This window comes from Phodopus roborovskii, unplaced genomic scaffold (genome assembly GCF_943737965.1).
Source record: "Phodopus roborovskii unplaced genomic scaffold, PHOROB, whole genome shotgun sequence".
NCBI classification, from domain to species: Eukaryota; Metazoa; Chordata; class Mammalia; order Rodentia; family Cricetidae; genus Phodopus; species Phodopus roborovskii.
Genome location: NW_026126525.1, coordinates 31,419,642 through 31,447,597, shown reverse-complemented (window position 1 = coordinate 31,447,597; position 27,956 = coordinate 31,419,642). Strand labels below are relative to the sequence as shown.

Below are 27,956 nucleotides of genomic sequence, written 5' to 3'. Positions count from 1 at the left end.
TTTTTACTTGAAACTGTTGTCTTTATTCAATGAGGCTGAACACAGGGGAGGGCAAGCATGAGGAGCACAGTTTTGGGGATCCTCTATCTGGAGTATAAGTTAAGAAAGTCGTTGAAGATGGAAAGATAGCAGGAAATGTCCCAACTCCTCCTGCCCATGGGGTTGTATTCACAGATGAGTCTCTTCCTGGAGGCTGATTATAAGGCTCTCCCATACCCAGACATACTCGTGTACACTCAAGCACGAGTGCACTCTTGTGCACAAGCACAGGCATGCACTCGTGCACCACACACACACACACACATACACACACACACACACACACACACACACACACACACACACACACACACACACACGGCTTCTAGGAGTAGAACCTGCTGTTGCTGACTCTCTTCTCTCTCAACCTCCGGTTGCACTTCTCCTAGTACAGCTGCAGCTGGTTCTCGTTGACATTGAACTCCTTCACTAGGGCATCTCGGTTGGCCCAGCGCAGGTTCTGGTGTGTGTCATATAGGAAGAGCTGATTATTGAGCTCTTCTTGCCGCCTCCTCAGTTGGCGACAGGAGGAGTAGAGTTCCTCTTCACACTCCAGGACAGGCCGCATCTCACAGAAAACCAGGAGGGACACCAACTCGATGTCTTCACTGTATCCATTCTTCAGAGGGACAGACCTAAACCTTGACTTGATCCCTTTAATGGGGTATGTGGCATGAGCCAGGAAGTGGAAATAACATGTAAGTTTAAAACATATGGAATCATTCAAATATTACTCAAATTAAATTAAGGAACACAGTATTCAGGATCATGGAACCTAAGGTGTCTAGAGCAGTATTTGTTTTCTGTCTGTCACACCAGCTGAAAGGTATATTCTCACATAAAATATCCTTAACTGCTAATGTTACCTTAAATAACATAGAAACAACTGTGAGTTTCCTTTACATAATAAAGAATGCCTGGATAAGATGAACTAAATTAAATCATTTTATATTATTTTTATGGTTTTCTGAGATCAAACAAACCAAGACTTGGCACGTTTAGAAACTATGCTTTTATAAACTTTGGTGGTTTTGATATCTACCATCATGATATCTAGATTTTTATTCACTTTTAGAAGTCTACCCTAAAGGGCACTTTATTTTATACAAGAATCCTTTTTCTGAGAAGAACATAGGTTCGGATTTAGATATTTTGTGCTTTAAAATGCTTCTGTAGAGCAATTGGCTGTCTTGTTTGTTTTCCTGGCTTTGTTTCCATAAATGATTTAATTATGTATGTATTGACAATCTGTAATTAAAACAATGTGATTTTATAATGCTAAGTCCCTCATTTAGAATTTTAGGAGCAAATATTTGACTGTGGTATGACACTATTAGATCTCTCAAGGGAACTGCTAATCTTTGGCAAGTGTAGCAGTTTCCAAATGTGCAGAATCGAATATCTGTGAAAATTTACCATTCAAAGTGTTTAAATTAAATATTGTCTTATTTCAGAAGTCATTAATTTTAAGCTCCTTAATGAATACATGTTCTAAATTGTCCTGTTCATTTCAGAAAAAAAAAAAAAAACCACTACCTCACTGTTTTCTTTAGAGGCAGGTAGGATCTTACCATGTAGCCCAGGAATATGTTAAATCTCCTGTCCTACTACCAAACCCAGATCTCTAATTGCTTTGTATTTTCAAAGAAATATTAATTAATATGTAATTGAATCATTTCCCACTTGTCTTTACTCCCTATAGACACTAGCATGTGCCCTCCTTCTAAAGCCTCCCATGCCCACACTCTCAAATTGAGCAAGATTTTTCTTTGATTATTACAAAGTTAAACCCATTTTTGTTATTTTTGTGCTTACACTTTGAATTAGATAACCAAATTGGGTTAGGGGGTGTCAAACCTAGGAGAGGTTAATTCTCTCTTTCTTACAATTCCCTGAAATTCTTTTATGATATGTTTTCATTTAGTTAAAATAGAGTTATATAATAACACACACTTTTATGCAAGTATATGTACATCCATTTGTGTGTGTATTTGTGTGTGTGGGAATCTGTGGCCTTCTGAGTCCATTTTTATTGTTTGTATATGTATGGTTTCAAAAGTGACTACTCAGCATTAGACAGCTAATAAGAGACTCATTCCTAAAATTGTTAGTCAGGGTAGTCCAAATGATCCAAAACAGTAAAGACATCCAGGTAATGTTTGGTTCTCTTTTGGGGGTTGAAGGATAACCCATATTGTATGACACAATGACCTGGATGGGACCTAAAAGTCTCTTTTCTACATTCTAAATTTCATAATTCCAGAAAATACTATGCAAACTTCCAAGAGAGGGAAGTAATTATACAGTGCTACTCAGCTGTAACAACTACAAACCAGGAAATTTTTCAGTATGTATAAAGGTACAATAAGTGGTTAGCACCCATATCAGTGAAAACAAACAGCTAATAGGACTTAAAGCCCACTCAGTGGGATCTCATCTTTAGATAAGAAACAATAGGCAACTGATTCAATGTTCTTGAAAACAAAATTTAATGCAAAACAAATCCATGATAAGAAAAATAGTAAAAACAAACACTAAACACTCCTGGAAACACAATAGGATATGCTACTTAGTCTTTGTCAACTTCAATGAAAACCTAGACTTCTATGGGGTGAGGAGTCTTGGTGGAGGAATTGCCTCCAGGAAGTTGTCTTCTGAGCATGTGTGTTAATTTTTTTTCTTGATCCATGATTGATGTAATAGGGTCCAGCTTACTGTAGGCAGTGAAAGTCATTGGGAACAAGCAAGAGCTGTTTTCTTACATAGTTCATGCTTGAGTTCCTGCAATGACATTGATCACTGATTGGCTATAATCTGGACATGTAAGCCAAATGAACCCTTTGTTCCCCAAGTTGTTTTTGGTCATGGTGTTTATCACAGCAATATGAAGGGCCCTAGGACCCTGACCATTAAGTTGCATGGTTTAATCAAAGTCTGATTTCATTCTCTTATATAAAGATAAATATTTATGCATGGTTTTAAGAAGTAAATAAAATTGATTCTGGAATATTGATTTCTAACCATTAAGTAATAGTGTCATGAAAATAAAATGATCATTTGTGACAGCCCAAAGGATACAGAGACAGGACGAAATGGATATCTCTGATAATTGTGTATAGATACTAAATTGGAGGTAGCTGCAACCACAGCGAGATGTTAATATTTTTTTACCTTATGGTATATACTTAGTATACCACATGGTGATTTAATACAATAATAGGTAACAAAATAGTTAATATCATCAAACAAATTAGCAAATTTAATACCTCCCATAGTCATTATCAATTTCTCTGTGTGCGCACCACAAGTACCTTAAATAAGTCACTAATTTAAAATTATTTAATTTATATTAATTATACAAAATAATGGCTTCATAATGTCAGTTGCACAAATGTATGTGGTTTATTTTGCACAAACACATTCTCTTTCAGATGCTGGGCTGCCTGCTGTTATGTTTGTTCTCTTCCAAATTTACTAATCCTTTCTTCCCAATGAGTCTCCCTGTCTCCCTTCAATTTATATACCTTTATTTATTTAGTTATATATTTGTTTATTTATTTATTTATTCATGAGATCCAGTGATCCATTAGCTATGCTTGCAAAGGCATGGGCACTTACTGGTAGTTCTAATACTCAAGCAAACCTCTTTTCTCAAATGTAATCTTTAGTAAAATTCCAAATTACAGTTTTAACTTCATCATTTTTTAATTAAAAACAGATTTTTATTGAAATTAAAAACAATCTTATTTTACATACCATTCCCAGTTCTTATCACTCCTTTCCTCCCATGCTTGCCCAACAATCTCCCATCCACGCACTATCCACACACTGGGGGAGGATGAGAAATGCCATGAGGGGTCATCAATGTCTGACACATAATTTGGGGCAAGAACTAGGCCCTCCCTCATATATATAGGCTGATTGAGTATGCCTCCATAGGGAATGGGCTCCCAAAGTCCATTTGTGACCTAAGGATAAATAATGGTTCTACTGTAAGAGGACATATAGACTGTCCAGGTCTCACAAATGACACCTATATTCAGGGAGCCTGATTCAGTCCTATGTTGGTTCCCCAACTTTCAGACTGGTATCTCTGTGTTCCTAATTGCTCAGGTTAGCTGTTTCTGTGGGTTTCTCCAGCATGGTCTTGGCCCCTTTGCTTGTCACTCCTCCCTCTCTATAGCTGGATTCCAAGAGTGCTTGATTGTGAATCTCTGCTTCTGTTTCCATCAGCTACTGGATGAAAGCTCTAGGATGGAATTTAAGGTAGTCGTAAATCTCATTATAGGGGATGGGCATTTAAGGTAACCTCTGCACTATTGCTTAGATTCTTAGTTGGAGTCATCCTTGTGGATCTCTGGATATTTCCCTAGTATCAGATTTCTCTTTAACCCACCAGCAGTGGAGGAGTGTTCCCCTTTCTCCACATCCTCTCCAGCATAAGTTGTCATTGGTGTTTCTAATTTTAACCATTCTGGCAGCAGTAAAATGGTATCTCAAAGTTGTTTTGATTTTCATTTTCCTGATACTTAAGGAAGTTGAGCTCTTTCTTAAGTGTCTTTCAGCCTTTTTGATTTCCTCTATTGAGAATTCTCTCTTCATTTCTGTACCCTATTTTTAAATAGGGTTATTAGATGTTTTGTTGACTAGTTTCTTGAGTCCTTTGTATATTTTGGAATTCATCCCTCATTCAGATATGGGGTTGGTGAAGAACTTTCACACTCTGTAGGCTGCCCTTTGGTCTTGTCAACTGTACCCTTTGCCTTACAGAAGATTTTCAGTTAGAGGAGATCCCATTTATTAATTGTCGATCTCAGTGTCTGTGGTACTGGAGTTATGTTCAGGAAGCAGTCTCCTGTACCAATTTGTTCAAGGATATCTCCCACTTTTTCTTCTAAGAGGTTCAGTGTGGCTGGATTGATGTTGAGGCCTTTGATCCATTTGGGCTTGAGTTTTGTGCATGGCAACAGACATGGGTCTATCTGCAGTCTTCTACACACCCTCATCCAGTTGCGCCAGCACCATTTGATGAAGATGCTTTCCTCAGTCCATTTTATAGTTTGAGATTTTTTGGCAAAAATCAGATATTTATAGGTGTGTGGCTTAATGTCAGGATGTTCGATTCAATTCTATTGGTTTACCTCTCTATTATTGTGTTAATCCCAAGCTGTTTTCAGGACTATAGCTCTACAGTAGAGCTTGAAGTCAGAGATGGTGATTCCTCCTGAAGTTCCTTTATTGGACAGGGTTGTTTTGGCTATCCTGAGTATTTTGTTTTTACATATAATGTTGATTATTAACCTTTCAAGGTCAGGGAAGAATTGTGCTGGGATTTTGATGGGGATTGCATTGAATCTGTAGATTGCTTTCAGCAAGATTGCCATTTTTACTGTTTATCCTACCTATCCAAAGCATGGGAGATCTTTCCATTTTCTGCTATATTTTTTACTTTCTTTCTTTAAGGAGACAATGTTCTTGCTATATAGGTCTTTCACTTGTTTGGTAGGTGTTACATCAAGATACTTTGTTGTTTGTTGTTATTGTAAAGGATGATGTTTCTCTCATTTCATTTCCCTTTGTTTTCTGTATGTAGTGTATAGGGGCTACTGATTCTTTTGAGTTTGTTTTGTATCCTGCTAATTTACTGAAGGTGTTTATCAGCTGTAGGAGTTCCCTGGTAGAGGTTTTCTGAGTCGCTTATGTAAATTATCTTATCATCTGCAAATAGTGACCTTTTGACTTCTTCCTTTCCAATTTATATCCTCTTGATATCCTTTTGTTGTCTTACTGCTTTAACTAGAACTTCAAATACAATACTGAAGAGATGGAGAGAGAGGGCAGCCTTGTCTTGTTCCTGATTTTAGAGGAATCACCTTAAGCTTCTCTCCATTCAGTTTGATGTTGGCTGTTGGTTTACTGTATAATGCTTTTATTATGTTTAGGTATGTTTTTGCTATCCCTGATCTCTTGAAGACCTTTATCATGAAAGTATGTTGAATTTTCTCAAAGGCTTTTTCAGCATCTAGGGAGATGATCATGTGTTTTTTTCTTTTTCAGCTTGTTTATATGGTGGATCATGTTGATGGATTTTTATATGTTAAACCATCCCTGCAACCCAGGGATGAAGCCTACTTGGTCATGGTGGATGATTTCTCTGATGTGTTCCTGGAATCGATTTAACAGTATTTTATTGAGTATATTTGTATCGATGTTCATCAGGGATATTGGTCTTTCTTAGTTGTAATTTTGTGTGACTTCTGTAACAAGGTAATTTTGGCCTTGTAAAAAGTGTTTGGTAATGAACTTTCTGCTTCTTCTATATGTGGAAAAATTTGAGGAGTATTGGTATTAGCTCTTTTTTGAATTTCTGGTAGAATTCTGCACCGAAGTCGTCTGCCCCTGCCAATTTTGGTTGAGAGGCTTTTGAGAACTGCTTCTATTTCATTAGGAGTTATAGGTCTATTTAAGTTGCTTATCTGTGCTTGATTTATTTTGGTAAGTGATAGTTGTCCAGAAATTTGTTCATTTCCTTTGTGGTTTTAAATCTTGTGGAGTACAGGTTTTCAAAATATGACCTGAATATTGTCTGAATTTCCCAAGTGTCCATTGTTATATCCCCATTTTCATTTCTAATTTTGTTGATTTCTGTGTTCTCTCTCTGCATTTTGGTGTTTTTGGATAAAGGTTTGGCAGATTGTTGATTTTCTCGAGAAACAAACTTAGTTACATTGATTTTTTTTTTTTTGTATTGTTTTCTTTGTTTCTTCTTTATTGATTTCAGCCCTCAAATTGATTATTTCCTGGTGTCTACTCCTCTGAGGGTGTGTTTGCTTTTTTTTTTTGTTCTAAGGTTTTCTTTTTGTGTTGTTAATTCTCTAATGTGACTATCCTCTGTTTTCTTCATTTGGCACTTAGTGCAATGAATATTCTTTGTAGCACTGACTTCAGAGTGTCCCAGTAGTTCGGGTATGTTGTGTCTTCTTTCTGGTTGAATTCTAGGAAGTCTTTAATTTCTTTCTTTATTTCTTCCTTGACCCAGGAAATTTGCCTGCAATTTTCATTGTTTTTGTTTGTTTGGTTTTTTTTTTTGCTTGTTTGTTTGTTTTTTATGCTGTGTAATACTCCATTGTGTAAATTTTCCACATTTTATCTACCCATATTTTGGTTGAGGAACATCTATGTTGCTTCCAGTTTCTGGCTATTACAAATAGTGTTGCTATGAACATAGTTGAACAGAGGTCCTTGTGGTAGTAATGTGCATCCTTTGGGTATATGCCCAAGAGTGTAATTGTCAGATCTTGAGGTAGACTGATTCCCATTTTCCTGAGAAACAGCCATATTGGTTTCTAAAGTGGCTGTACAAGTTTGAACTACCACCAGCAATGGAGGTATGTTCCCCTTTCTCCACATCCTCTCCAGCATAATCTGTCATTGGTATATTTGATTTTAGCAATTCTGATGAATGTAAGATGGTATCCCAGAGTTTTTTTGAGTTGCATTTCCCTAAAGGCCAAAGATGCTGTGCAATTTTAAAGTGCCTTTCAGCTATTTGAGATCCCTCTATTGAGAATTCTTTATTTAGTTCTGTACCCCACTTTTTAATGCCATCACAATTTGTTGAAGATGCTTTCTTTTGTTCATTGTATAATTTTATTTTCTTTGTCAAAAATTGAGTGTTTATAGGTGTGTGGCACATTCTTGCTTTATTTTTATTATTTTAATATTCATTTAACATTCCAAGCAAAGTTCTTACTCCCACTCTTCTTCAGCCCCCTATTGCCTCACCCTAGCCCACTCCCATCCACTCTTTCCAAAGGGTAAGAGCTCCCATGCAAAGTCAACAAAGTCTGGCCCATTATGTTGAGGCAGGATCCAGGCCCACCCTCACATTAAGCCCACCATAGGGAATGGGCTTCTAAGTGCTAGCTCATGTACCAGGGATAGATCCTGGTCCTACTGACAGTTATCTCTCAGACAGCCCAAGCTTCACAACTGTCTCCCACATGCACAGCACCTAGTTTATTCCCAAGGAGGCTTCACAGCTGTCATTCCAGAGTTCATGAGTTCCAACAAACTTGACTCAGCTGTCTATAGATAATTACCTCCATGATCTTGACCTCCCTTATTTACATATTCCCTCCTCCTTCTCTTAGATTTGATTACCAAAGCTCGGTCTGATGCTTGGTTATAAAACTCTGCATCTGGTTCAATCAATCACTGGATGACAGTTCTATGATGACAGTTGGTGTATTCACCAATATGATTACAGGGCAAGGCAAGTTTGAGCACCCTCTCCTGTAACGAGTACTGTTTTTCCTCCCGCCGACTGGTCTTGTCCTGCTGCCACGCCAGCCCCAAATAACACACAGAAACTCTGTATTTGATATTATCCTGTTGGCCAGTTACTAGTTTCTTATCGGCTAGCTCTATCTTAATTATTAACCCATTTCTGCTGATCTATGTATTTCTCTTACCGGGGAGCCGGCGGCATACTGTTTTTTTCAGACTTTTCATTTTGTTTTTTTCTTACTATTTTTTATTTTTTTTTTTTGTCTCCTAGTCCCTTCTATCTTTTTTTTCTATTGGCCAACAGTGTTTTATTATTAACCAGTATGAGAAACATGTATACATAATGGCATCTCCCATCATCTCCTCTTTTCTGTCTAAATAAAAAGAAGGGTTTTAACATTAACATAGCAAAATATATTATACAACAGTTATTAAGTAAGAATTACAGTTAACAATATTTAGTCCATTAACATTTAGTAAGATATGAAGAAAATATTTCATCATCTATTTTATCTTTGTGTGTCTAAAGTCTAAGTAACTTATCTTTAATCCTAACTAATGAAAACTATAACCATAACTTTTGTCTTTAACTCCTTTAAAGACCACAGAAGGATAATATATAAGCTCTAGAAATGACAGAGACATCTTGCCTTTTCAGTCACCCGAAGTTTTTTTGTAATCTTTCATCTTCAGCCCATAGGCCATAGTGTGTCTGACAGACTCTCCAGTAAAGCAGAAAACTTTAAACTGTCTTCTTGTATTGGCAGTTTGTCAGTCACTTTTCTCTGTGTCCTGCATACTGTCTCGAAGACTCTTCCATGAAGCAGGATCTCTGTAGCAATGTCCATCTTGAATCAGGAGTCACTTTCCTGTGGGTCCTGCATGTCCAGTTTATACATCACAAAGTCAAACAGTCCAGACAAGAACAGTATCTTGTGCAAATGGCTAGTCTTGCCATATTGGAGGCAAACTCCATAATGAATTTCTTTAATGTCCATCTTTCTTTCTGGTGCAGATGGTATTGCCAAGAGCAATTATGACTCACTGTCAAGAAAAACCCTAAGCCATTTTAAATGCCATATTCTGTAGGTCTTTGAAAGGTTTGAAGAATGCCTATCTATCTCAAATACATCTCTGTGTATCTTGAAAAACCTAACTAACTTAACTCTAAGCTTTGACTATCATAGGTAATTATCTATAATCTGTACTAAGTTATACACTACATTTCTAACTGAGCTATATAAACACAATCCCTAAGCAAAAGGAGAAATATAAACATCACAAAATTGACCTTAAATTGTATCAATAAATGAAAATCCATTCCAAAACAAACTATGCATATCTATACCATACTCTCCACTATTTCTAGGAGTCTCATTTGGGGTCATCCTTTGGATTCCTGGGTATTTCCTTAGCATCAGATTTCTACCTAACCACATCGTGGCTGTGTCTTCCAAGATATCTCTTTCTTTGCTCTCCCTCTCTATCCCTTCCCCCTACTCAACCATCCAGTTCCTTCATGTTCTTATACCCCATCCCCTCCCCTTTACCAAACTGATGACACTGACATTAATCCACACATCATTGAACACCTAATTTTTAACAAAGAAACCAAAATGGTAAATGGAAAAGGAAGACATCATTAACAAATGATGCTGACATAACTGGATGTCAACATGTAAAAGTTTGCAAATAGATTCATATCTATCACCATGCACAAGACTCAACTAAGACCTCAACTTAAGACCTCAACTTAAGTTCAGTTACATTGAAACTGATCAAAGAGAAAGTGGGAAGTACCCTTGAATGCATTGGCACAGGAGACCACTTCCTAAATATAAAGCCTGTAGCACAGGCACTGAGAGCAACAACCAATAAATGGGACCTCCTGAAACTGAAAAGCTTCTGAAAGGCAAAGGTCAATAAAACAAAGTGACAGCCTACAAAATAGGAAAAGATCTTCACCATCCCCACATTTGACAAAAGGATGATCTCCAAAATTTATAAAGAACTCAAGAAACTAGACATCAGAATAATAATCCATTTAAAAATGGGATACAGAGCTAAACAGAATTTTCAACAGAAGAATCTCAAATATGGGAAAGGTATTTAATGAATTGCTCAACATCCTTAATAATCAGGAAAATGCAAATCAAAATGACTCTGTGGTACTATCTTACACCTATCAGAATGGCTAAGATTAAAAAAAAAATACTTAAGGCAACTTATATGGAACAAGTGGCAGTTGGTAGCAATACAAACTTGTACAGCCTTTTTTTTTTTTTTTTTTGATTTTCCAGTTGCTTAGAGTACATATTTTTGAAGTATGACCTAATGATTGTAACTCTTGTTTTGTGATTTCCAAACATTATGATATTTTTCCCTTTTTCAAAGATCTTCAACCCACAAGTATCCAAAAATATCTAGTAATATTGTTTAAAAATATGGCCAATGATATTCTTTATAAGGATGGTATAAGTTAAAGGACTGAATATAAAGGAAACTAATTCAGGTACATTTTTGAAAGTGCTCATTTTTTAAAACATTAGCTGGCTTTAGTTTTCAATTAAGTTTTTAACTATTTTTGCATCATTTCATAGTGCTTTGATCTTTGTACAAAATTGTGTTGTTTGAAATCTTAAGTTACTGGGATAAAATTGTAATTTAAATTGTCTGAAATAAGAAACCAACAGATTTAGAAAAAAGAAGCCTCAGGTTGAGCATGTTAATTATGGAAGATTTTTTTAGTGAAAAAAAAAAGTAGTAATGTAGATTCTTTAATGGAAATCAGAGATAGTAGAAACATCTGAACAGAATACAGTCAGTTGGCATAGTAACAAGAATCATTCACACTGGTACTGAAAGGAACAACTTCAGAAATCAAATAGCCCAGGATGAGGGAAATCTTTGGGAATCTTTCTTTTGTTCAACTTTTCATCCTAGTTAGAGATGAAGAGTTTGAAGGTCATGCATCCAAGAAGATTTCACAATTGAGAAAATTCTTCTTGAGATTCACTCTATTAACAGATTGCAATGTGGAAACAATGTAGAATCCATGAAGGGCAGAAGCTTAATCAAACATTTGACGTTGACCCAGGATTGTGAACAGGTTTCTGATTAAGTGGTACCTTTAAACAGTTAATATTCAACACATAACCTGGCAGCAAAATCAGCATATTATGAGTGGTTGAGAAACAAGTCATGGCGAGACCAGATGAACACTGGAGGGCACGCGGGGGTTGGGGGGAGGGAGGCACAGTCCTGGAGAAATCTGCCTTGCTCCAGAAATGTTAGGAGATTTACTTGTCTCCCTAAGAGTGATCGCATGGCCCATATGTGTTCCCTTGCTGCTGTGAGTAAGCCTCGAACGAGATTGCTGTGGCAGGCTATAGTGCTGCTTGATACCCCTCGGCTATGACCAGGGGCTGAGGCAGTAGCTCCCAGGTGTTGCTGCCTGATGGTGCTCTTACCCCACCCCCAGCTTGTCGCTGCTATCTAAGGCAATACTCCGCCACCAATGTCTCTGCTAAAATGGGTCTGTTGTGGTTTCTGTTCTATGAGGAGCCTGGGTGGCTTGTTGAGCCGGTGTCCATGTCAGTTGGTGGACGATGAGAACACAACCTTTTGGGGTCTGTCATCCAGCCCCAAGCCCCTGAGGAATGCACACTGGTGCATTCTTACCAGCCCAACAGAGACCTTGGGAATCAACATGCAGCACATCAGCGACCAGGAGAACATTTCTACGACCAGAATCCTACATACTCAGTGTTCGTTTTATATTTGGGAAAACTCAGCACTGCATTTGACTGTAGCAGCAGCTTTTGGTAGCAGAACTGTGTGTATAAATTCCACACTCGACATGAAAGCTGTCTGGATTGAATGGGTCTGAGAAGACAAAAGAAGCCAAAAATTCATGCAGACTCTGATTCCATCTTCACCAAGAGTTCCCAGGACTACTTCAAACATCAGTTCAACAGTCTCTCTGGGTCTTCAGCTACATGCCTTCAATCCTGCTTCTGATACCTGTATGATTTCTCTCTAAGTGAAGAGAAGCCCCTCTGCTTTCCTGATGTGGTTTACCCTTCTGGTACACACGATGAGAGATCCCTGGTAGCCTAGCAGGAAGCAAGTACTTTTGGATGTCATAATTTACAGGTTTATATGGCTCCCTTCCGGCTGCCATCACAGCTCCTGAGCTCAGTATCACTGCCTGGAGACTAGGAACCTAGAAGAAACCAGAGTCACTGTCCTCACATGAGCAAGTACCATTCTTTCCTGTGGTTTATTCTTAACTTTGAATAGCTTGATTTGACAGCCCCCTAGGCTTGAAAGAAATAATCTCTAAGCATTTTCTTAGATGCCAGTCATATATACAAAAACAATCTAGGCAGGGTGGGGGACTTGTGTAAATATCCAGTGACACTATTCAGCTTACATAGTGGCTAGAAAATGGCAGGCTTATTTTCTGGAATAACTAAAGGATCTTTAAAAGCAACATTGTTTTCCCCACCAGAGTCTACAGTTAAAGCCAAGTGGGTGCCAATCTAGCACCAACTGCTCAAGGGGCTATGAGATAGCAATTCTGGAAGGTGATCTCTTGTGTACTTTCTGTTAGCTACAGACCCTGCAGACCCTGAAGATCCCGCACAGGAATAATAAGAAAATGCTTTATCTAGATAGGAAAGCACTACTCTTTGCCACTCCCTTCCAAGGAATACTATGAAAAGTGATATTCTTTAAAGAAACATTGTAAGTCAGTGTTCAAGGACAACAGAAGAGGAGAAAGCAAAAACCACCCTACACAATGACCCATCAGATTCTGACAAGACAAAAATGACTAGAACACACACATGTGCAGGTACAAATTCACAGGCACATGTGTACATGTATACACACAAGAATACATGAGTGCCTCCCACTCCCCACACATATATACACACTGGAGATGACTGGGAAGCCACCAAAACACTCACTTTTCTTCCATCTGTGGCATACAGTTTGGCTACATGACACTGCATGACCTGTGTCAGGTACTGCAGAAAGGCCTCAAAGGTCGGAGTAACCCTTCAGCTGAGAAGGACCACAAGACTGGTCTTTAGGTCACCATTACAGTAGACCACAAACCTAGCATGTCAGGAGCAATGGTGGGCACAACGGCAGTAGCGGAACGGAGGTACACATATGTGCTTATAGAGCAGCTACTGAACCAGGGCTGCGGGTACTGCGAGCCTTGTTCAGGTCAACTGGCAGCACCTTTCTATTGTGGAAACACAGGTAGGACTCTCCATCCTCCAGCTCCTCCAGCCTGGTGATGCTGTGCCTCCCACGGGGCATGCTGATATTACTTACCCCAAAGGGCAGGGGCAGCTTCCTGGATAAATTGTTCAGTAGAGCATCAAAGGTCTTAAAGGAATGAAGATTAACCACCACCTTCACACTGCCAAACTGGGGGTCTTAGCTCTTGTAGAAGCTGATGTGTTTAGCCACTGCAGGATGAGTGACATTTGCATGTCGAGGGGAAGGAACTTGACATTCAGAAGAAATCAGATGAATCATGGAGAAAATAATAAACTATGTCTCACTCATTTTGGATGAGACCTAAAGATGGAGGGAAGGAAAATGGCTGCTTTCCACAATGTTCTGGACCTGTACCACTGTGACTATTATAATGCTAACACTTGCTTGTTTGCCCACTCCACTTTGTGGTTTTAGATTATAAAAGAATACAAACTGGGGGTTGGAGAGATGGCTCAGCAATTAAGAACATTGACTGATCTTCCAAGAGTCGGTTTTCATTCCCAGAACCCATATGGCAGTTCACAACTGTCTGTAATTCCAACATCTGACAACCTCACACAGATGTGCATGCAGGAAATACACCAATGCACATAAAATTAATAATAAAAGAACACAAACTGGACTGGAGATAAATGCTTGTAACAATCTCAAGCAGGGACCTAAGACCTTGCTGACACAAAAACAGGGGTCCTGCCCATTTGGACATTAGAAGTAGACTTTATTGGCATTCAACCCAGCAGAAGGCATTGATTCTTGGTGGTTATGGTGTGCACAATCCAGGCTGGGTAGAAGTGATACTTATTTGAACAGACAATTAACGTGGAGCTTGCACACATGACACCACCCTTAATCTTCAGGCCAAGCTGAGAAAATGAGTAAAACTTTTAAATGGTACTGGCCAAACATTGCCAAGAAACAGACCTCCTTCACAAGAAATTTTGCTACTTGTTCAGTTTTGGTTGCATTACACATGCTGTAAGTGATCTCCTCAGATCCTGTTTGGTCACCCATTTCCATTGCTTCTCAAGGACTCAAGGACCTCCATGTGTCTGGGATACACACCTACCTCCAGCAGTTCTTGGCACTCCACAGAAAGTTGCTCAAAGTTAAAGGTATTGATCCAGAGATACACCACACCCACACTAAGGATACTATGGATCCCAGCAAGGAACCAACTATGAGAGCCAACAAAGTTTGACCTGAAATTGAATGGCTCAGAATGTTCTCAGAATGGGAATGAAAGCTGATGGTAGGTACCACAGGTTTGATGGGAGATGTCCTTCTGTTATATGAGTGATAAATAAAAAAGTGATTTGCCAATAGCCAAGCAGGAAAGTAGGCGGGGTACCAAACCAGGAGAAGTTTGGAGAGAGGAAGGCAGAGAGAAGCAGCAAAGCTATTTTGCTGAAGGAGTAACATACTGGAATGTTGGTAAGCCATGGCCTCAAGGCAATATATAGAGTAATAGAAATAGGTTAATAACTAAGATAGAACTAGCCAATAAGAAGCATAAGCTATCGGCCCAACAGTTTATAAATTAATATGTATTTGTGTGTTTATTTGGGGCTAATCAGCTGTGGGACCAGGGTGGAAAGAAACTCAAGCAATACAAGATGGTAACCAGTGGTTGAAATTGGTGGTATTGTTTCATTTCCAGTTTGTTTTTCAATATTAGTAATCTAAGCCAGGGCCACTTAGATATTAAACAACTGAACATCATCCTCGGCCCCATTTTTAAATGTTATTAAACTATGTAAATCTTTAAAGTTAAGAAATATTGTAGGATTTCAAAAATTCACAAAAGACACACAAATCAGAGGCCCCCCAAGAAGAAAATTAAGAGTTTAGCAATTCATGCATTTAATCCTTTAAGGCCTGGCAATGGGTTTGGACAGGGGAAAGGAACAGCTTAAAGATAAGACTGACTTTTGGATAGAAGGGAATGAGTAAGTATATTTAGAGGGATATGTGTCATTAAGTAAAGAATGTATCATGGAGAGCTGCAATGGGTATGTTAAAATAGAATCAGATGCTTCCTTGGAAAATTAGGAAATGTAGTAAGTAAACCATCTGTCATGAAGCTTATGTTGAGAACCATTCACTGAGAACTGATTAAATTACTATGAACTGATAAAAATGTTGCCACTGTGTGCACCACCAGTTCTAAGGCAAAAATGTCAGGAGGAATGGAAGAAGATCCACTTTTAGTAAGCCACAGAGCAATTCCTTGACCTCAGAATCTCACTGACAAAATTAGCAGCTTTGGGAGGACTTCAGCTGGCTGTGTCTTCCTTTATAGTATATTATGGGTATTCCTGTTGTTTTAATTAATTTTAATTATTAGTGCCTTTAAAAGCATAAGACAGCCCTCAGGCCTTGAAGACAAATTGAATAAAATAGATTTACTTGGTAGTATAGAGATAGTAAAAAAAGGCATGTTTGCACTATAAATCTAGTCCAAATCATCTACATATTCGGAAGTAATTGTCTAAGACTATTTGTACATCTCCCAAGTGATTTGCAAATCTTATTGTGGAATTCAGTAAAAAAAAAAATTCTGTAATCAATATAGATATTAGTTGCCTCCCCTTTTCAATTCCCTAGGGACTTAAAGTGATTATAATCTTTCAGATAATAAGGGTAACCCTAGCCAGCATGTGTCAGTAGTCTTTTCAATAGTCAGTAAAACTGAAGAAGCCTCTTCTCATCCCCTTACAATAACTGGCCTGACCTTGGGAAGTCTTCTTAATCTCTTTTCCCTTCTCTGGCAGTGGAACCAGTATTTATCCCTAGTGCATGAATGGGCATTGGGGGTCCATTCCCTAAGGAGGGATACTTTCTCAGTCTAGATACACAGATTGAGTTGATCCCATCAGTAGATTGCATATTGCCAGTAGATATTGGGAAAGGATAAAAAGAGATAAGCCAATGCTGAATACTTCTCCTATATTGCATATAATTGTTCAAAATAATCCAACTCAAGAGTATCTGAGTGCATGAAATCAGCTGTGAAAATAATGAATTTTTTTTGTTTGCTTTTTTAAAATCTCATTGTCTTCCATCCCTAAATTCTTCAAACCTAAGTGGAAGGGGGCAAGGAAGCTGTTATTATCTAGGTCACTATTAGATGACTTCTCAGAACATGGTAAGAGGGAAAAGGATGGTAGAAAATTAATGGACGGTAAAAAATATCCCACAAAATTGCTAAATTGTAAGATGTCACACTCAAATATTTTTTTACTTGTGATATCATTTTATATAATACTTCAGTGACAGCTACAATAACATACTCTGAAAATAAACTGCTTCCAAAATCTTCTTTTACTCATTATACTTTCATTTACATAACATACTGAGTTAACTATCATACATTTACTGGCACTGTGAATTGCCACAACAACTCTGCATTTTCAAACACATCTCTGTGTTCTTTTGAAAATTCTACCTATAATACCCACTTCATTCAGATATGTTCATGACATCTTACCTTCCACAGTCCATAACTAACTCTGTTCTCTTGAATGACATTTTGTTTATAGCTTTGATTAATTGTGTCATTTTTGTTACAAATTGTATTTTATCCCTTTGGAGTCACATATAAAGTAAACAGACAAAAACCAACCTAACATATTTCAAGACAGTATTTTTATCAAACTAATTTCTATCAAATGACATAGTTGAAATAAATAACACTAAAACTATCTGAAAAAGCTATATGAAAATCTATTATTTCTATTTCTCTCTCTATATATATGTATATAAATATATACATAAATATATATATATTTAAATTTTGTTTAATTCAAATTACCACACAAAGAGAGATGATGTTTCTCTTAGAGATCATATAATATTAAATAAACAGGCCAATACCAGATGTGTGATAAGTTCCTTAGGGTTATTGGTAAGGGGTTGTCCAAGAAAGTCTTCACACAGAGCAAGCTATTGCCATTTCTCTTGTTTGCTCACCAGAATTTTAGGTAAAACATGATGGGTTAAAATACCTCACACTTTACCATAGGACTTTCAGACACCAAGCAGTCACCAGAAGTTCCCTGATGGCGAGCTTTCTCATTGCTATAAGTTGCTAGGATGGTTGTTTAGAGATGAAAAGTGAAGAGTCTTACCTGGATGAGAAATAGGCAGACTTTAACTATTCTGCCTACTTATGCAAGATGACATAAATGTCTTGGGGAGTAACCATTTAACCATTCTGATTAACAGGAAGGAATCCATACTAGGGCTCTAATCCTGTCCCAAAGTAAAGGCTAGAGATTATACACCCTGGGTGGGAAACTACTTCTACAACTTGGCTAATCAAATACAGTGTCCAAATACCTTATACATTCTTACTGCTAAACACATAAATTAATCCAGCTGTCCCTCCTAATTAGGCTCTTTCTACAGTGTATTGAAGTTAACACAAAAACATCTCAAATGATAGAAGTATGGAGCATAGGTGAATTTGTACTGCTCATCCCCAAATCTGTGTCACATTCCAAGGGAACACTGTGGGAAATGGGGGCAAAGAGATTATAAGAGCCAGAGGTCAAGAAGGAATACTACAAAATGCTATGGGCTAATCCTCTTGTACATGGTAAAGATTTGTTACCCTAATTGGTTTAATAAAATGTTGATTGGCCAGTAGCCAGGCAAGATGTATAGGCAGGGGGGAGACCAAACTAAGAGATGGGGACGAAAAGGGCAGAGGTGGGAGTCACCAGCCAGATGCAGGGGGAACAGGAGATGAACTTGCCATGTTAATAAATGTCCTCCTATGTAGCAGAGGGTAACTAAGTAATATGGGTTAACTTAAAGTGTAAGAGCTAACTAGTAATAAGATTCAGTTATTGGTCAAGCATTTAGAATTAATATGCCTCTGGATGATTATTTAAGAGTGTCTTTGGGGCACAGAATCTACTGTTTACATATGGCATCCAAAAATCCTGAGGAAGCTTTAAAAATGGATTCTAAACAAACAAACAAAAACAGAGTCACATGGAGGGAGACTTCCTTAACCTAGAGGCAGGAAGGAGGGCCTAGTCCCTATTCCAAATGGCTTGACAGATTTAGATGACCCCTCCAGGAAGGCATTGCCCTACATGTGGAGTGCTAGAGGTGAGGGGAGTGGGATGGGAGGGTGGTGGTGGAGCATGGAAGGGTGGAAGAGATGGAGGGAGGTATGGAGAGGTAACTGGGATCGATATGTAAAATAAGAAAAATAAACAAATATAAACAAACAAACAAAAAAGAGTCCAGTGCAGCTTCTTGGTAGTAGAATTTTCTTGTGTGGTCTCTGTTTCCTCTAGGTGAGCAGGTGTCTTTCAATTGAGAAGCAGCTTCCTGGATCATGCTGATAACACTGATGGCTCTTTTGGGAAGTCTTGCTGCCAAACACTTAAATGCAGTTTGTGAGCAATGGGTGGCACACAACCTGGTGGTAGCATGGACCCAGAATGGCTGTGAGACACAAAAATCTGTTTACATTTAAAGGCTTTATTTGCCTAGTCAGTATTTCAGCATGGATAACGAGTTTCCCTCAAAGCCTTATTCTTAATTACGAAGCTGCAGACAGTCCTTTGCTGCTTGAGGAACATCAGTTTTTTCAGGGATGGTGTCCCTGGTAGATTGTTTATATGTTAACCCAATGAGTTTAATAAACATACAAATGCACACATACTGTGTGTGTGTGTGTGTGTGTGTGTGTGTGTGTGTGTGTGTGTGTGTGTGTGTGTGTGAACATGAAGTTTGGAGAGTAATTGGGGAAGGGACCCAAGAGTTGGCAAGTGGATTATGTTTACTTGATATTCTATTATTTCATTATACTTTTTAGTTTTTCAAAAATATGTAAAAGCTCATGTAGACAAAATAATACATTTTTATGTAACTTCAATGTGTTTCTCTACAACCAGCTGCCAATTAAAATATACCATGTAGACACTAAAGTAATAACATGCCATAGCCTGGTGACAATATATAGTTTAAGAGAAGTGGGTTTATATTTAAGAGAGAGCTAGCCAATATGAAGCCTGAGTCATCAACCAAACAATTTATGATTAATATAAGCCTCAGTATGCTTATTTGGGACTGAATGGTAGTGGGACTAGGCAGAACATGTCAACAGATTAATATATCTTCTATGAAGTTTTCATGTGTTTCTCTACATTTAGCATCCTAAAATTATGTATTATCATGTGATGATATTTTGCACAGGAAGAATGTAAGGTCTAGAAATTCTAATATATTGACAAAGATTGTCATATACTAAGTTAGAAAATAATGATTTCATCCTGATTTACTGGCTCCAGAGTTGGCTCACACTTCATTATTATCAGTATATACAGTTTGTTTGCACACTCTTCAAATTTTACTGTTAGAGATAAATGTATTAGCAATTCTTCATATTAGTGTGATAAGACAATACTAAGCTTTTAAATATTTGTTAAAAGGAAAAACTGCTCCTGGAAAGAAATATAGCAAGCATGCATTTACCTTATCAGTCTTTTACAAGAAAATAATTGTACAGAAAAGAGAGATACAGTGGGTCACCTCAGAAAAGGACAGTGTTTACAAGGCATGATAAGAAGAGTAGTATTATTATGATCTGGCAACCACCATCCATCATATTTAGAATATAAATAAGGATGATATTTGGAAAATGGATATGTCTTGGCAGTACTGGTTTACATGGGAAGAGTTTGCAAATGCTTTTCACTGAGATTTTCTCTAGGATCATTTTTTTTTCTCATTAAAAGCAATTAAACTGTCAGAAGCACAGGTAAGGCAGATGCAAATGACTCCATATCTAGCATCAGAGGATAGACATTTCTGTAATCAAAGTGTAGTCTTGGGATCATTGTGAACATAGAGCAGCTGCCTTTGCATTCTGTCAAAGAGGCAAATTAAGGTTTTGATGTGTCCCCTCTTGGTGCTGCTGCTGAACTCTCATAGGGAATAGTTGCCTGGCCATTCCACTTAAAGTTCATATTTCATTCATAGCTATATTTCACTCATACCATTGAAACTTCTTTCATTTGGCATGTGTTCACATTAGTCTTTTACCAGTAGCTCCATTCCATGTGAATAAGGACAAAGTAAGAAAAATACAACACAGGTTTCAGTGCTGGCATCCTTCCCTTCAAACCCACTTATGTTACTTTCCTCTAGCTTAGCATGAATAAAGGACAAAGATTTCAGTCTTACATTTGAAAAGGTCATTATTTATACCTGTGATTCCTAGGTTTAAATATGAAGTGTTATGACATGACTTTAATAAAGATTCTGTGTGGTTTGTGTTTATTCATTTAGCTATCACTGCACTTACTAGGATGGGTTAATTTGGGATAAAGAATTCAGAGACTAATTCTGGTACCATCATAACTGGTCAATATTATTCTGTGATATGGTATTTATTTTGAAATGAAAATTTGATCATGGATAATTTCTCAGTGTATATCATAAATAAGCTACACAACCCCATAATATTAAAACAAAGAATATAATTTTTAAAAAATACATGTATTTGTTTGTTAATCTATGTTTTGTCATATGTGTGTTGACATACCCATACACTGCATGCATTTGGGGTTTACAGTACAAGTTGTGGAAGTCTATTTTCTCTTTCTCACCTGTGTCACTGGGATTAAACTCAGATTATCAGGGTGTGTTGCAATTACTGAGTAATGTCAAAAGAATATTAAAATTTAAGTGTTTACATATTTTATAAAGACCATACTTATTTCAATAAAATTTGATATCTAGATAATTTCTTACTAATAATACTCAGTTTTGCTTTACATTTTCATTTTATCTTAATTTCTAATTAACTATGTTACCTATTGACTCAGACTTCTAAATATCATAAGTAGGCAATATATTATATTCCACAAAGAATCCCCTATTTCAAAAAAGCAGAATAGAGAGGATTATCCTCAACTTTCAACTTAATGAGAACAAGAATCCCAAGATAGACTGGCCTCTGGATACACTGTGTGATATGCTCTTGATTATATGATGTGTGGTAGAAAATCCTGGCAAACATGAGGGGCTCATTACCTGGGATGAGATCCAGACTGAGTTGAGCAATGATTCATCTGAGTCCTGGTTTTGGATGCAATGTGACTAGCCAACTCAAACTCTTGCTACCTGAACTTTCTGACATGAGGTACTTTATCTCTGATCATGATCCACAATAAGACCTTCTTCCTTGAGTTATTTGATCACAGAAATTTAACATAGCAACAAGAAAAATAAGTGAAGCTCCAATTTCTTTACCAAATGTATATACCAAATGAAAATAGAAATCTGCTTTTTTAAAAAAAAAAAAGAACACAAAATTTCTTTTATACAACATAGTTGAACAGATACAAAAATGAATATAATATAGATTTTACTTTTTATCTACTAAGAAAACTCATATAAGATGAATGAAACATCACAATACAATAGTGTCATGATAAACGCTTGAGTAAAACTGAAAAAAATGCTGAAATTAATAGGAAAAATGAGAAGAAATTATACTTCACATCATTTAGAGACTTGAATGAGATCTAAAATGAAATTCTCCAAGAGAACATGGCCCAATGACTCAAGTAAGCAAGGCTTATATAAGCTCACAGAGACTGAAGTGGCAAGAGACTGCAAGGGTATGTACCATATCTGATGGGGGAATGTCCTTCTGGCCAGGCAGAAAGTGTCATAGCATGTCAAATACTGTCACTAGCTAACCATAGAGGTCTGGAGGTTTGTACAGACAGGCAGGAAGTGACATAGCTGGGTAGAATCAGAATATAAACAGTGACAAACAGGAAATCACTCTCTTATCTGCAGAGATGTAGCAGGCAAAGGAGATAAAACTAGACCATGTGAAAATACTTAGATTAATAGGAAAATATGTTAAGTCAGAGATAGTAAGAAACCATAGCCAATAGCCAATAGTTTCATAATTTATCCAGCATCTCTGTATGTTATTTGGGGCTGATGTAGATGTCGAACCAGGCTGTCAGGAAAGCACTCATAACACACATCCTCCATGTATATATTATGCCTGTTAGCCTGGTGTTTTTGTTGCACTACTAACGGGTAGAGCAGGTGTCCCTGTCATTTTAACCTGCTCTTGAGACCCTTTTCCTCTTATTGGGTTGTCTTGTCCAGTCTCAGTGAGAGGGCTTTTGCTTTGTCTTGTATCTTGTTTTGTCGTGTTTGGTTGGAGGCCCACTCTTTTCTGAAGAGTATTGGAGTGAGACTGGATCTAGGGGAGAGGAGACATAAGGGATTTTAAAGAGAGCAGAGATGGACAATGTGGTTGAGATACATGAGAGAAGAGTCTATTTTCAATAAAAAATTTATAGTAATCATTAAAGAAAACTAACAGAAATCTCAACTATTCTTTAAAACATAAAGTAATAAGAAAACACATTTTATCATATCCAGTTTAGTGCCTATACTTAATAAACAAAAGCTCAGTTGTAGTTAATTTCAATACAACTTAATGAAAATGGGGGGGTATGTTACAACTGGCAAATTACGGTCATGCAAATACACACACACACATATGTGTGTATATATATATATATATATATATATACATATATATATATATATGTAAAAGGCATAATAGTCAACAGGAAGTTATATGGAAATACATAATAGATAAATGCTAAAATGAAAGACTCACACTATGTGAAAAGATATCAAGGCTCTCTTAGTGAGGAAATCAATAACATGCCATATCAAATAGAAAGGAATTTGGGTTATGTCAAGTATTAGATAAAATAAGGAAATAAAAATATAGCCCAAAAGGCTATGTAAAATGTAAAGAGCAAATAAAATTAATAAAATTACTAAGAAATGTGAGAATCAAAGATATATGTGCCCCCAAACTTACCCTTAAAGACAAATCTCTTCAGTACATTTACCCAATAGGTAAGGATTATCTTTCCGTACGAGAGAGGACTTTGAAATTTTAGCAAGGGTCTTACTACTGTGTATCTTCATATCATTAAATAAATATAGACCAAAGAAGAAAAAGAGTATGTGACAGTGTGAACATAAAAGACAGGATGTGTAAACAAAATACCTAAGTCCTTTGAAGGAAACACTGTATTATCTGGGCAAACAAAATGTTTTACTTTGGCTTTTGCATTGAACTTATTCCCATTATTATTAGGTTTCACTTGCTGAATACATGTAGTGTATAGGACATCTTCCCAAGGCTTGATGATTTATTATACCTTTTATGGTGACTATTACTGTTTGGAAATAACAACTAACCTAAGCCTAAAAAAAAAAGCAAGGACATTTAAAATTCTTCTTTGGAAGTTATTGATAATCTTGATTTTGAATATTGGCTTAATTTTCTAAAAAAAATCTCTTAAGGTTCTATTATCATTTAAAATATAAATATTTTAACCAAAGAAAATAAAACACTACTAACATTACTGTGAAGTGTTTACTACTTGAACTTTCCCAAGAAAATGCCATGTTGTGTTTACAAAATAGTACTGTGCATATATAACAACATTTATTCACATAGCCACCAGAACACACACTTTCATAAAATATCATTCTTATGTCATAATACCTTTCATAGATTCCTAACTTTGTAGCCATTTAGAGGGTGACAATCTTGTTTTCTTTTCATTTTTTAATCAGTGTGGATGTGTATGTACACACATGAGCTGCACTCATGCCAATTCTTGACTTGTGTGTAGAAGTCAGAGGAAAGACTTGATTGTCAGTCCACAGACATCTCACTCCTTTTGTGTGAATTCATGTCTCTAATTGTCCAGAATTTAATCACATGCACCAGGGTAGCTGGCCTATGACCCCCTAGGGTCTTCCATCTTGTTATCACTGATATTAACAATGATCTGGGCAAGCTTTACATGGATGTAGGGGCCCCAGTATTACAACCTCACATTTAAAAGATATCTGATCTGCCAATGGAGCTATCTCTCTGGCCTTAAATATATTTTTTCCTGTTTCTTTTATGCTATTGAAAATCAGGCTCATCCTAGTTTAAATTTTCTTATAGCTGTGAGTTATGAAATACTGTTTAGTTATTCTAGATTGTAGTAACTACAAATCAAATATTTTTTGTGTCCTCCAAGACCAAGATATTTGGAAACATCATGCTTTTAGTTTTTAAGTTGTACCTGCTATATAGCTATTGCACAACACAAGTTCATGTTAAATTCTAATGTTTTCATGAAAACCAGCAAGGCAGATAAACAATTGAAAAGAAAGATTTTTTTGGAGGATCTTTATCTATAACTTATATCTCCAACCTTTCTGTTTCTCCATTTCTGTTTCTCTTGCAACCATGGATTCTATTCTATTATCTTAAAAGTATCATAGATGAAGGTAAATTTAGGATATGGCTCAACAAGAGTCAAAGATTGAGAGAATTAAATCAAGGCAAATAATGAGAAGAAAAGATGAATCAGAAATAAGCATCCAGATGAAAAGGGAGTATGAAGTCTTGAATGAAATATATCTTGGAACATGAATGAATGTTTTCATGGAGTCTTGCAGCTTCTGAATTACATCTTCACAGCAAAAGATGTTTAGTGCGCATAGAACTCACAGAAAGCCAATAAAATAGACTTGCTTTTTTGTTAGTAGGTGGTACTTCATTTGACATTTCCAGCATTCCAACAGTTAATTCTAATCTATGTTATGTTTTACATATCCTTTATTTGCTCTTTAGTGATTTTGATAGATACCAAGTATTGTAGTTGTAAAAATATTTTACATATGTTAGAGTACGTATGAGTATTTCACATGTGCTGTATAGTTGTTCAGATGAGATTTGAGTGGATTCAGAGTAGTATTGCCTTAAACATGACTTATGAATTTCAATGCTACCTCTCATTTTCTGAGAAAGAAAAAATACTTACCTTCCAAAATATTGAAGCTTATGATAGTTCTATGACTGGCAATATAATTTTTTTCCTAATAAAATTCAGGACCAATATGTAGTAAAGCATCATTAATTTACAGTACCAAGTCTTTTGAAGGCAGACCATATTAGAACAAATAAAAACGTGGATTTCAAAAGACATTTAATAGCTAACTTTATGGAATTTTCATTATTTTTAAGGAAATTGCTATTAAACTAAGAAACTAGAGCAAATAGTAATACAGGAAATCTTTCATAACCTGAAATTAAATATGCTATACAGTTTGAAAATTAATCAGGATGGGAAGCTATGATAAATAAAGCCAAACAGATGGTAATGAAGGCAGTATTCACAGTCTTCAGTGAATAGTGACACATAAAATTATTCAGAGACTAGGTAGGCAATAGAAATAACAATTATACGTAATAGCAGACAGTAGTGTGGGAGTGAGCTTCCATGTCCTAAGCAGAGAAGCAGATTGCTATTTAAATTTTGTATTTTTTTTTTTTAAATATTACAGTATGTCAAATAAGGAGAAGAGAACTATGGAATTCATCTTTGATTTACTTGAGTGAAAAATGTATTGTTCAACTCAAAATATTGTCAAATATAGGTAATTGTTAAATCTAGAAACTATTTGAAATGTTCTCCATAATGAGTGCATTTTCATACGAATTTGAATATCTATCATTACAATGTGCATTAATAACAAAGAGATGATGTTTGTAACTGGTGAGTTTGCCCTTAGCCGTACCTACTGTCTTAATTAGGGTTTTTATTACTGTGACAAAAATCTGTCACCAAAAGCAAGTTGGAGAGGAAAGGTTTTATTTTATCTTACAGCTTGTAGTCCACCATCCAGAGACATCAGGGCAGAAATGCAGGGTGAGACTGAAACAGAGTCTGTTAAAGAATGTCCCTTTCATGGTTTACTCAGTCTGCTTTTTTTGCAGCACCCAGTATTGTCATCCCAGGAGTAGCACTGTCTGCAGTGAGCTGGGCATTCCCACATCAATAAAGAGAAAGTACCAGAGTGGTATCCCCAGTCAAATATAGGGAGGGCATTTTCTCAACTGAGGTTCCCTCTTCTAAAATGATTCTAGCTTGTTTCAATTTGACATTAAATAAATAAATAACACTTTACAGCATACTCACATAAAAAAGAACAGGGGGTACAAGGAAAAAATTGTTTGGTTTTTGTATTGTTTTTATAATGTTTTGGTAAATTGGCAAAATAAAACAATTTAAAAATAAATTTTATTGTCATTGGTGTCAGTTTCCATGTGGGAAGTGCCCTGTCGGATGCCCACTCTGTCTTTGATATGGGGACAGAAATTGGTTTCAGCATGTTTCTGCTTAATTTTGGTGGTGCCTTTCCTGGATCCGAGGATGTGATGCTTAAAGTTGAAGAGGTCACTGGTGTTATCAACCCAGCTCTGGACAAGTACTTCCTGCCAGACTCTGGAGTGAGAGTTATAGCAGATACTATGTAGCCTCAGCTTTCACACTGGCAGTCAATATCATTGCCAAAAAAAAAGTTATATGGAATATATGGAAGGAGCAGAGGGGCTCTGACAATCAATGGAGATGAGTCCAGTGAACAAATCTTCATTTATTATGAGAATGACAGAGTATATGGGTCATCTAACTGCATGCTTTATGATAACGCTCATGCGAAGCGCCTGCTGCCCAAGAGACACAAGCCAGATGAGAAGTATTACTCATCCAGCATGTGGGGACCAATGTGTGATGGCCTGGACAGGAACATTGAATGCTATAATCTGCCTGAAATACGTGTAGGTGATTGGATGCTCTTTGAGAAAATGACTGCATATACTGTTGCTACTGCATCAACTTTCAATGTGTTCCATAGGTCTTCTATGTACTATGTGATGTTTAGGCCAATGTGGCAGCTCATGAAGCAGATCCAGAACCATGGCTTCCCACCAGAAGTGGAGGAGCAGGATGTTAGCACTCTGCCCATGTCTTGTGCCCAGGAGAGAGATTTGAACCCTCACCAGGCAGTCTGTGCTTCTGCTATTATCAATGTGTAGATACCCTTCTTGTAGCTCTTACCTGCAAGTTTAGCTTGTATTAAGGGACTTGGGGGGGACCATTTAACTTAATATTGCTAGTTTTGGAATGTCTTTGTAAGAGTAGATGTTGGCACAGATGCAATATGGAAGGCTAGGAGATGGGCCACACTTACCTGTGTTTCTATGGAAACTTTGAATATTTGTTTTATACGGATTTTTATCATTTTTCAGACAGACTAACATGTGTCCCTTAGCTGCTGAGCAAGCATTTTTAGCTTGTACATTTGGCAGAATGGGTCAAAAGCCAATGTTCTGCCCATTTTGAAAATAAGCTATCTTGAAATAAAAAATAAAATTAAATTTATGCTAATGATTTTAATGTGTATTTTCT

General features: G+C 36.8%; 2 pseudogenes; one reads left to right on the top strand and one right to left on the bottom strand.

Moving 5' to 3' along the window:
• Positions 1 to 424: 424 nt before the first annotated feature.
• Positions 425 to 14,637, bottom strand: LOC127232134 (oxygen-regulated protein 1-like; annotated as a pseudogene).
• A 7,073-nt stretch (positions 14,638 to 21,710) lies between these two features.
• LOC127232133 (ornithine decarboxylase-like) lies at positions 21,711 to 27,583 on the top strand (annotated as a pseudogene).
• The last annotated feature ends 373 nt before the right edge of the window (positions 27,584 to 27,956 follow it).